This window comes from Python bivittatus, unplaced genomic scaffold, assembly GCF_059951505.1.
Source record: "Python bivittatus isolate LINGU-HERP-01145 unplaced genomic scaffold, Pbiv_v1 ctg000670_np1212, whole genome shotgun sequence".
In the NCBI taxonomy this organism is placed as follows: domain Eukaryota; kingdom Metazoa; phylum Chordata; class Lepidosauria; order Squamata; family Pythonidae; genus Python; species Python bivittatus.
The window spans coordinates 6,439,722-6,452,407 of NW_028277094.1; positions in this window are offsets into that span (position 1 = coordinate 6,439,722).

The following is a 12,686-nucleotide window of genomic DNA, read 5'->3' on the forward strand; positions in this document are numbered from 1 at the left end:
TTGCAGGGAGAATCATCAACAACCTCAGATATGCAGACGATACCACCCTAATGGCAGAAAGTGAAGAAGAACTAAAGAGCCTCTTGATGAGGGTGAAAGAGGAGAGTGCAAAAGCTGGCTTGAAACTCAACATTAAAAAAACTAAGATCATGGCATCTGGACCCATCAATTCCTGGAAAATAGAAGGGGTAGAAATGGAAGCAGTAACAGACTTCATTTATTTGGGCTCCAAGATCACCACAGACGGAGACTGCAGCCATGAAATTAAAAGATGCTTGCTCCTTGGGAGGAAAGCTATGGCAAGCCTAGATAGCATATTAAAAAACAGAGACGTCACCTTGCCGACAAAGATCCGCATAGTCAAAGCTATGGTTTTTCCAGTAGTAATGTATGGCTGTGAGAGCTGGACCATAAAGAAGGCTGAGCGCCGAAGAATTGATGCCTTTGAACTGTGGTGCTGGAGAAGACTCTTGAGAGCCCCCTGGACTGCTAGGAGGTCAAACCAGTCAATCTTAAAGGAAATCAACCCTGATTGCTCATTGGAAGGATTGATAATGAAGCTCAAGCTCAGATACTTTGGTCACCTAATGCGAAGAGAGATCTCTTTGGAGAAGACCCTGATGCTGGGAAAGATTGAAGGCAAAAAGAGAAGAGGACTGCAGAGGATGAGATGGTTAGATAGCATCACTGAAGCAATGAGCATGAAACTGAGCAAACTCAGGGAGGCAGTGAAGGACAGGAAGGCCTGGTGCAATATGGTTCATGGGGTCACGAAGAGTCGGACACGACTTAACGACTAAACAACAACAACAATTTGTCAATAGCAGTAACTTTCTTGCAAGCTATTGCTTGTGTCACCAGAGATAGTCTTCCATCTGCCTATTTTCCCGGATTACCCTCAATTTTTCCAAGCATCATGGTCTTCTCCAAAGACTTCTGTCTTTACATCATCTGTCCAAAATATCTAAGTTTTAGTTTCATTACTAGGGCTTTCAGTGAGCAGTCTGGTTTTACTTCAGCTAGTATTGAATTATGTATTCTTCTTGCAGTACAAGACATTCTCAATAATTCTTCCAACACAAACTCAAAGGCGTTATTTTATTTTTCATTCAGCCTTTCTGATGGTCCAGCTTTCACAGTCATATGATACAACTGGGAAATTGGCCTTGACAATACATTGTCAATGCAATGTCTCTTCACTTTTATATTTTATTATAAAATCTGTCCTAGCCTTTCTTCCGAATATCAGGCATTTCTGTTTCATGGCTACATTGAACATCCCTGTGAATTTTTGAGCCTAAGTTGATAAATTCTGTTACTACTTCAAATTCTTCACCTGTTTTCATTGAGTTGGGTTGACCTGTTGACATCATCTTAGGTGTGTGCGTGTGTGTGTGTGTGTGTGTTTTAACACTAAGCAACAGACTGGATCACCATATTCTTTTCTAATCATTGTTTTCTAGTCATCATGCACATTCTTCAACAGGAAGATGAGGTAGCTTTAAAACTTCTATGTTCTTTTTAAGGACTATTCACACTTTACCATGGTCTACGGTTTTAAACATTAGTTTAAGAAATATCATTTTAAAACTCCCTAAGTTTCTTTTATCCATCAGATGACAGCAGTGTGATCTGGAATGGCCCTTTCTCTTCTCAATTTGCCATGTACTATCTAGCAGTTCTTGTTCTATTGCTTACCTAGATATAACTCCTTTCTTATACTGTTCTTCTCTGGAACTAAGCATGAACAAATTTTTCTCTGTCTCCATTGTCTTTTGAAAATGTCCTGAAACATAGAAAAATGTTTCTTCAGCTATTTTCAATGTATCAGGAGATTGCCATTTCAGCTTCTTTTGCTTTGGGGGGCATTTCTATTGGCTTTATATTTAACAATATAACAAATTTTAGTTCAGGGTTCTTCAGGGTTTTTTTTCTGCCTGATAATAATCCTTTAAATCTATTCTTTACTTTCATCACAAAATCATTTAGAATACTGCTGAAGTCATGTCTTGTTGGTCCAATGATTTTATTCATTTTCTTTAGCTGAAGTTAGAATGCTGTAAGAAGGCATTTGTGATCTAAGTCTTAGTCAGTAGCTGGTCTTATTTCCACTGATTGTTCTTATACAGTTCTTCAGTATATTCCTCAAAATCCCCATTCAAGGGTGCTTAGGTTTTATGTCAGTCTGCTCAGTCATGACTATGTGCTTAAAAACAATGTGCATCAATGCATATGATGTTAAAGTGAAGGGTTGCCATGACATACACATCACTTTCTTACCAGGAAGCCTCAATTTAATGCACAGTTTAGGGGAGGAGATTCCCTTGCTCCTGAATGTCCGTTAAATCTGAAACTACATCATTTGCAGTTATTTATGTCATTTGCATAATGATGTTATTACGCAAAAGATGGAAATTAATACAAACAGTGCAAACATAATGTCATTTAATATTAATTCATCAGCCATTTTGAATGTTAAATGGGCTTGCCAATATTTTAGGGCCATGCCTGGGAGAAAATCTATCTATCATCTCTCTCTCTCTCTCTCTTTTTCTAACTTTCTAACTTTCTATCATTATCTATAACCAATTTATATGGCTGCCCATCTGAATGGCAAATGCAATAAAAACAAAGAATTCCATTCAACCAACTAACCTAACAAATAAAACTGTATTGAGGCTCAATAAAAACACAAGACCCGTGATCACATACACCTATGCCAGGGCCACCATGCTGACATCCCAACTCCAATGCAAGGGGGGGAAGCCAGATCTTCATGACTTTAAAAAAAGGCCAATGAAGTAGGACCTCTCCATATTTCAGGGAGATGGCTGTTCCCTACAACCAAGAAGACATGCTTCCAGAGACTGTCAGATGATAGTTTTATCGATGGTATATGGAGCATTCTCACTCTGTCAGATCTGTCGGAGTAGGCAGAAAGCACCAGGGAGAAGTGGTCCTGCAAGTAACTTGCTCCCATGCCATGTGGGACTTTAAAGGTGACAACCAGCACCTTGAATTGCACTGGGAAGCATACAGGGAGCCAGTGCAGCTCACACAGCATTATTGTTACATGGATTGACTGAGGTGTGCCCAAAACTCTGTGTGTTGTTGCATTCTGGACCAGCTGAAGCTTACAAACCCTCTTCAAGGGCAGTCCCATGTAGAAAGTGTTGCAATAGTCCAGGGAGTTGAATAAGGTGTGAGTGATGTTGAGCAGTGCCTCCCAATCTAGGAATGGGTGCAATTGGTGCACAAGAGGTATTAGTGTGAAAACTCACCTGGCCATGGCTGTCATCTGCTTCTTCAGCATGATCCATGAGTCCAAGAGGATCCCCACACTGTGCACCAGCTCTGACGGTAACCCCATTCAGGGTATACAATGGACTGTCACTAGATCCAGGAGGCCCTAAAACCCACAGTCACTAGTCTTGTCAGGGTGGAGATGAAGCTGGTTCTTCCCTATCTAGACCTGCACAGCCTTCTGGCACTGGGAAAACACATCCATACCATTGCTTGAACAGCCCAGGGTGGAGAAGTACCACTGACCGTCTACCAACTGATGACCTCACCGAGTGGCTTCATATAGACACTAAATAGGAGATTTAAATAGATGTTAAATTTGTTGCATTTGAAGTCCATTAAATGGAGGTCTCTAAAACTGAGTCTTTATCGTATAATTATAACCCATGCATCTACTGTATGTATAAAAACATCTGAACATTCTGTGACTAATTTGGTATTATCTGTTTGATCCCTTATGCTGATCAAAGACCAGCATAAAGATATAATCCATATATAATGGATGAATGAATCAATGAATCAATGAATTGGAAGCATAGAAGCATGCTTATTCATCTCAGATTTTGATGCACTGAGGTTCATTACCGGGCTTCTGCCTACAAAAAAATGTTCTTCTCTACTGTTCGTGGATATATGACCACTGTCTGCTAAACCTAAAACCAGCAGTTCATCAGGATGAAGTTTTCACAAATTAATCCCACAGATTCAGTCCATCATGATGATTGTTTATCTCCTCAGATTTCTATCTCTCCCCTCCCCTCCTTCCATAATCAATAGCTTCCAGAGTGTACTCATGGAATTTCCTTTGTGTTGCTTTCAAGTGTTGGCCCATATATTTCTTTTTGCAATATTGTTTTTGCATTTGACATGGATCAAAGCAAGCTACATCTGACACATAAATAAGAACCTAAGGAGTAAAAGAAATTCAGCAAAGCTCACCTGATTCATTTGATGTTGTCAGTTATTGTGCAGAATTCCACAATGGGATGTCCTCATCAAATGAAGACAAATCTTCCTTCTCTGTAGCAATCACTTTTCACAGAGAGCATTGAAAAAGGATGAAATACAAGAAGAGAAAGTGAGAAAAGGAGGACCTTTCATGATAAAAAGACAGAGGTCTGTTATGGTCCCCAGAAATCTTATGAATGAATATGTAATGATTAATTAATGATCAAGGTAACTACTGCGAAGCAGTCAAATTTCATCCTTTTGCAACTGTACTGAATGTTTTGGCATTTTATTGAATTTTAAAAAAAATAGTGTTTCTCTTGAGAACATCCTCCTTCAGAGGTGTTTTGTTTTGTTTTCCTGCACCATGGGACCTGCAAACATGAATTTAAGAAGACAATTCCTCTCTATAAGATGGAGAAGATGACTCAATCCTGGTATTAAACATTTAGTCATTGCTAGAAGAAGAGAAGATCTTCACCAGTCTCCTCTGCTGTTGGCAAAGACCATCCCATGTTGTCAAGCTCAGAATCTTGTTTATGTAGCAGCCAAGAAAAGCAGCACTGATCTTCCTGACCCAACCATTTGACCAAGAAATGCCACTATTTCAAATGGCAGATCTGGAGTGAAAAGCAGTAACATCTCAGTTATTTTTATGACCTCTTCTACTGAAGGACAAAGCTGTTTTTGTCACACTCTGGTTGGGTTCACAGTCACATTTATGCCATATTTAAAGGACATTTGATGCTCCTTTCTTCTTTTCTGTTCCCCTCCGGGATTATTTTCTTTGCCATTGTTGTTCCTTTGTCTTGTGCTTTCTTGTGTGTTTTTTGTATGGTTCTCTGTTTTTGAAATGTTTTTAACAACTGTAAACCACCCAGAGTCTCTGGAAGTTAGGCAGCATGTACATTTAATAAATTATTAGTAGTAGTATTAGTATTATGATTATGTTTGGTTCAACCAACAACAACTGGCTATGTTCACATAGGATGCAAAACCAAAGCAAGCAAACGAACAAACCATCCAATGGCCTAGTATAAGCTATCATTCCAGAAAACCCTATCAGCAAAGACATGTTGAAATGTCTTGGCTCGGTTTGACAAGACATTAACTTTTCAAGCTTTTGTAATGGATTCAGTCATGGTTTTGTTGAATCTCTTTGAATTTTGGGATTATAAACTGAAAAGAGACAAGTGATCTATGGAATAGAAATGCAGGACTCCAACCAACCAGCAACTGCATGCTTCCCAAGTGGCAGGGTGGAAAAATCTATAAAGTTGTTATTGTGGTTGTTGTTGTTGTTGTTGTTATTATTATTATTATTTGTTCCTTCAAGTCAGTCTTAACAGTAATTTTATTAAACATTACAATTAAAAAGATAAGAACTAATACAAACTAAAAAATAAAAGATAGAAAGAAAGAAATAGAACCTGCAGTAAAGAAGGAAAAATAGAAAGAAAAATAGAAAAGAAAGAAAAAATAAGAATATAGTAAAGAAAAAGAAAAGAAAAATAGAAAGAAATGACTTCCCCTTCATCACAAGTATAAACAATTTTAGTAACTTATTGCTTTCTCTTAAAATACAAAAAATGACCACTTCTTCCCATATCTCACCTCTTATCTACAAACAAATCCTTAAAGCCTCGCCATTTCAGTTCTGGGGTCAGCAAAGGTCCATTAAGGGTTACCAGATATTGTCAGGTTCGGTCAGCACGAGGCTTCAGGGAAGCACGGGGCTGCAGGGAAGCTCGCAACCAGACCACGCGGAATCCACCGGCGGTAGCTAGCGGGGAAAAGAGGAACCGAAAGCGCCGCTAATTAACGAGCCACCTGCGGCCAGCTAAACAGGAAAACCACAGCGGAAGCTTTTAACTATGAACTGATAACGGCGCGAGCATGCAAGGAACGGGGCCGCAGGGCAGCGAAACAAGATCGCAACGCAGCACAGAACCCGCGGGTCTGCACGTAGCAGGGAGGGACCAACCCAGCCGGAGGGGGACTGACAATCAAGGACAATGGACTCTGACCGACCCTGCCATCATGAACGATCAAGGGGGACATTGGGGGGCCTAATAGTCCACAGCTGCAACGCGATCACAAGGCGGGAAAAAGCGCGGGAAGGGGGGAATATAACAAGTGATGCAATTGTACCAAGCCAGTCCTGGCTTTGCTTGTGACTACTACGTTACGCATGAGTAAACCTTCTTTGTGAACCACACGTGTCACGAGAGTTTCTCTGTCGAACGGGGCAAATCTTACATAAAGCCAGGACTCACCGTCAGCGCTACCCGGTACCACCGAGGAGCGTTTTCTTTCTCAATACAGGCATGACCAGCGACGAGGAATCCGTGGGTCAGCTGGAGCGCGAGGAATCCAGGCTCGCAGAAGGGCGGTCGGAGCCACCCGGGAGCGACGGGGCAGCGGCCAGGGCCGGGCGCCCTCCATCCGAGCGGTGGTCGATGGGCGTGAACCAAGGGCCAGACGGTTCAGGCGTTACGATGACCCGGGGTTCGGGGTTCCGGAACCGTGAGTGGAGCGAGAAATTCGCCCGACTAGAGGAGAGAGTCGAGCGACGCCTAGACGCCGTGGAGGCGATGCTCCAGACCCTACTACAGAGAGTGGGACCACCGGCGGCGAACGAGGAGGCGAGCGACAGGGGGGGCGGTCCGGCACCCCCGCCGGCACCACCCACGGCGCCCCGGTCGGAGGACCAACGGGCGGCAGACGCCCTGAGACTTCGAGGTATAACTGGGAAGTTCTCAGGGGACCCCGAACAGCTGCCGCACTTTCTGACGCACGTCAGGGGGTTCATGCAGAGGGGTGGTCACCTATTCGCTAGAGACGAGGACAGGGTATCCTACGTGGCCGAGCTGCTAGATGGCCAAGCAGCCAGCTGGGTGATTGGGCTGTACGATGCCAACGCGGCGGAACTACGGAGTTTCCCGAACTTCATGCAGGCGCTCCGGGACAGATTCGAGGACACATTGAGCGCCAAGCGGGCGGAGGACGACATCCTACAGTTCAGACAGCGGGGCAAATCGGTATCGGAATATGCCCTGGAGTTCCGGAGGTTGGCCGAGAAGCTCGCGGACTGGCCGGAGTCCCTGAAGGTGAAGTATTTTAAGAGGGGACTCAACCCAGAGATCCTGGAACGGGCACTGGGGCGGGACGACCCGTCCACAGTGAAGGATTGGATCTGGCTGGCCGGAACGGCGGAATCGGCGTGGCGGCAGATCCAACAGAGCACAAGACGACGGGACCAGACGAGGGACCAGCCGAGGGAGAGGACCCCCGAGGAGAGGCGGAGCGGTCGACGGCAGTCCACCGGGAGGCGAGAGGCGACCAGAGCCCCGAATCTGTGCTTCCGATGCGGAGGCAGAGGCCACCGAGCGGCGCAGTGCCCGACGGAGCGGGAAGGCGCCCCACCACGGCCCGAAGTCAAAACCCCGCGTGCGAACAGGAAAAGGACCGGTGACCGACCGCGGAAGGGGGCAGTGGCGGCGGTGACCGAGAAAGGACGCGGGGGGTGGTCGACCCCGGAGACAGCATCCTCCGGAGAGGACTCAGAGCCGGCGGGAAACGAGGCGCGCTTGCACTGAACGGCGTCCCAGTGCGAGCAGGGGAGTCGAGGCGCGCGGACCCAATAGGAGACGAGGACTGCCCACCGTTCCGGGTGAGGATACACGTCCAGGGGGTGAGATCCGGAGGGGAGGCGCAGCTACGGGCGCTACTGGACTCGGGCTGCACCCACTGCTTGATGCACCCAGCGGTGGTCTCGGGGCTCGGGCTACAGCTGAGGCGGCTCCGGGAGCCCATTTCATTCAGCCAGCTAGATGGCACGCTGGCAGGGGGGGGGCCAGCTCAGTATTACACCGAGCCGGTCCAGATGACGATCGGGAGTCACCGGGAAGAACTGAGGTTTGTGGTGGTCCCGGTGGCCGACTTCGCGGTGGTACTCAGCTTGGCGTGGCTGCGGCGGCGGAATCCACGAGTCGACTGGACGGCGGAGGCAGTGCGGTTCGGGGTCGACAGACCGGCGAGGGGCGAGAGCAGAGGGGACCGAGCCGTGGAGACGGAGGCAGCCGCAACCACCGGCGGGCAAGCAGAGGGTCCGGGACACCGGGAGATGGGGCGAGAGCAGATGGGGCCCGAGACCCGGGCGGCAGCAGCAGCAGCAGCAGCGCCGGGACCCCGACGACCCGCCACGATCCCGAGGCGAGGGGAGGCAGCGGCGACTGGCGAGGCGACCGCAAAGCGAGGGGCCGGACCCGGGGAACCCCCGACGGGCGGCGGAATCCCGAGGCAGTATCGAGACCTGGCGGCAGCGTTCGGGGAGAAGGAGTCCGACCAGCTCCCACCACACCGGCCCAGTGATTGCGCCATCGAGCTAGAGCCAGGAGCGACCCTGCCTAAGCCGAAAATGTACTCCCTGTCGAGGAGGGAGATGGGGGCCCTGCGCGAGTTCATAGACAAGAACCTGGCGCGGGGATTCATCCAACCCGCGAAGTCACCATTAGCGGCCCCGGTGTTATTCCGGGAGAAGAAGGATGGCTCGCTCCGTATGTGCGTAGACTACCGGGGGCTGAACGCAATCAGCACGGAGTACAAATACCCCCTCCCCCTGATGAAGGACTTGATGTCACATCTGTCGAAGGGGAGGATGTTCACAAAACTGGACTTGCGCGAAGCCTACTTCAGAGTCAGGATCCGTGCAAAAGATGAGTGGAAGACGGCGTTCAACACCCCGCTCGGAAGCTACCAGTTTTCCGTGATGCCGTTCGGATTAAAAGGGGCCCCGGGGGTATTTATGCAGCTAATAAATGAGGTGCTGCACGACCTACTCTACCGGGGCGTCCTGGTCTACCTGGATGACATCCTCATCTACACCGAGACCGTGGCGGAGCACGTGAGCCTGGTGCGCACGGTGCTCCAGAGACTGCTGAAGGCACAGCTGTACACAAAGCTCTCAAAATGCGAGTTCCATCGAGAGCAACTAGACTACCTCGGCTACCGAATATCCAGCCGGGGAATTGAGATGGACCCGGCGAAAGTAAGGGATGTCCTGGGCTGGGAAGCGCCGCGAACCCGGAGGCAACTCCAAAGCTTCCTAGGGTTTGCGAACTTCTATCGTCAGTTCATCCCGAACTTCGCCCAAATCGCCCTTCCCCTAACCGACCTGCTAAAAACCAAGGGCACTGGGAAACCCCCCAAGCCCAGCATGGCACTCGCGTGGACTGCAGAATGCCAGGGGGCGTTTGAGGAACTAAAACGGCGGTTCACCGCGGAGCCGATCCTGCGCCATCCCGACCCAGACCGGCGGTTTATAATACAAGTGGATGCATCAGACGTGGCAACGGGAGCAGTCCTGCTCCAACCCAGCCCGGAGGGGGCCATCCACCCGTGCGCCTACGCCTCCCGCAAATTCACCGAGACGGAGAGGAGGTGGATGGTGTGGGAGAAAGAGGCGTACGCGGTCAAGTGGGCGCTGGCCACGTGGAGGCATCTACTGGAGGGTGCAACTGAACCGTTCGAGGTGTGGACGGACCATAAGAACCTCGAGGCCCTGAAGACCCCGCGTAAGCTATCCCCCAAACAGGCACGGTGGTCCCAATACTTCGGGAGGTTCAGGTTCACACTGAAGCACATCCCCGGGAAGCGCAACTTCCTAGCGGATGGACTGTCTCGCATGCCCCAACACGCCAGCCTACGGGAGGAGATCGTGGACTCCGTCATCCCCGCCAGCAGGCTGGCTGCAAAGGCGGTGACCCGAAGCCAGACCAAGGGGGAGCGACGGGACGCGGCGCCTGAAGTAAGGCAAGGGTTCGCGGAGGCGGCGGAGCGGGACGCTTGGCTCAAGCAGAACCGAGAGGCGCTAACCGGCCAAGAGGGGTTGTGGTGGCACGAAGGAAAGCTGTACGTGCCCGAGGGTTGCCGACGGGAGGTCATGGAGAGAGCCCACGACAGCCGGAGCGCGGGGCATTACAGCTTCGTAAAGACACTCCACTTAATCTGGCGGCAGTTTTGGTGGCCCACGCTCCGGAAGGACGTGGAGGCGTACTCGGGGGGTTGCCCGGTGTGCACAACAGCGAAGGGAGCCAAAGGCAAACCTAGAGGCCTACTCCAGTCGGTAGTGGAACCCGACGGCCCTTGGCAAGAGGTCGCCATGGACTTCATAGTGGAGCTCCCGGAGAGTAAGGGGAAGACCGCCATTTGGGTGGTCACGGACTTATTCCCCAAACAAGCGCATTTTGTAGCGTGCCGGCGAGTCCCCACGGCCGAGGGGCTGGCGAGACTGTTCGTGCAACATGTCTACCGACTCCACGGCGCACCTCGACGTGTCGTCAGCGATCGGGGCGGCAACTTCATCACGCGGTTCTGGCGGGAGTTCCTGAAGCGGGTGGGGACGAAACAAGCCCTATCTTCCGCGGCGCACCCGCAGACGGACGGAGCCACGGAACGCCTGAACGGGGGGCTCGAACAGTACCTGCGCTGCTACGTGGGGCACCAACAGGACGATTGGGCGGAGCTACTACCATTCGCGGAGGTGGCATACAACAACGCCGTCCACAAGAGTACCGGGTTCTCTCCGTTCAAAGTAGCCACCGGGAGAGATTTCGTCCCCATGCCGGAGCTGCCTCAGCCGGAATCCCAGATCAACTCCCTGGACGCCTGGTTCGCCCAAATCGACGAGACCCGGCGAGCGGCGCACGTGGCATTGCAAAGAGCCAAAGCCGACTACAAGAAGCACGCGGACCGCAAGAGGCTCCCCGAGGAAAAATGGAAAGTGGGGGACCAGGTGTATCTGTCAACCAAAAACCTAAAGACGCACCAGGCATCGAAAAAACTCAGCCCGAGGTTTGTGGGGCCGTTCCCCATTACGGAGGTCATCAATCCGGTGACCGTCAGGCTGACGCTCCCAAAAAGCCTCGGGAAGATCCACCCGGTGTTCCATTGCAGCCTGCTAAAGTTGCACCAGCCGGGGAACGCCTGGCACAAGGCGGAGGGAGTACCGCCACCCATCATGGTCGGGGGGGAGCAGCACTTCGAAATCAACCGGATACTGCACGCCCGGAGGCACAAGGGGCAGACCCAGCTCCTAGCGCAATGGAAACATTTCCCCAAGTCCCACAGCGAATGGGTGAGTAAAACCCACATAAGGGCGCCGGACCTAGTGCGGGACTTTTACAGTAAATACCCCGGGAAGCCGAAATAGAACCGAGGGGGGGGAGTTGTCTTCAGGGGGGCGGCATGTCAGGTTCAGTCAGCACGAGGCTTCAGGGAAGCACGGGGCTGCAGGGAAGCTCGCAACCAGACCATGCGGAATCCACCGGCGGTAGCTAGCGGGGAAAAGAGGAACCGAAAGCGCCGCTAATTAACGAGCCACCTGCGGCCAGCTAAACAGGAAAACCACAGCGGAAGCTTTTAACTATGAACTGATAACGGCGCGAGCATGCAAGGAACGGGGCCGCAGGGCAGCGAAACAAGATCGCAACGCAGCACAGAACCCGTGGGTCTGCACGTAGCAGGGAGGGACCAACCCAGCCGGAGGGGGACTGGCAATCAAGGACAATGGACTCTGACCGACCCTGCCATCATGAACGATCAAGGGGGACATTGGGGGGCCTAATAGTCCACAGCTGCAACGCGATCACGAGGCGGGAAAAAGCGCGGGAAGGGGGGAATATAACAAGTGATGCAATTGTACCAAGCCAGTCCTGGCTTTGCTTGTGACTACTACGTTACGCATGAGTAAACCTTCTTTGTGAACCACACGTGTCACGAGAGTTTCTCTGTCGAACGGGGCAAATCTTACAGATATAACAACAGATCTATTTTAACCTTGATCAAATAGACCAACTTTATATTCCTTCCTTCTACTTTTAACAATGTAGAGAGAGATGTACAATGTAGAGGGACTGGCCCAAGGTCACCCAGCTGGCTTTGTGCCTAAGGCAGGGCCAGAACACAGTCTCCCAGTTTCTAGCCTGGTGCCTTAACCGCTACATCATACTGCCACTCTATAAAGGTATAAGTATTTAGTATTATTGTTATATTCCTGTCATTGTAGTTTCAATAATATATCATTTATTGTTGTTGTTATTTTAATATCTATAAACTCCCGGAAGGAAGGAAGGAAGGAAGGAAGGAAGGAAGGAAGGAAGGAAGGAAGGAAGGAAGGAAGGAAGGAAGGAAGGAAGGAAGGAAGGAAGACAAAACCATACCATTGGTGTGTGTTATAAATCCTTATTATTTGAAATATTTGGCTAATGTCTTTATTGTGCTCAGTTGTTAATCTTTCATCAAGACATTTTTTTTTATTTTGTTTTTCCTTTTTTTTGCTCCTTCCAGCCAATATGCCTGGCCTCATTCATGCATGCCCTTAGCAAACCTGTCTTCTAATTAAGCGATTTAATGATCCAGTAGACTATCTGAAA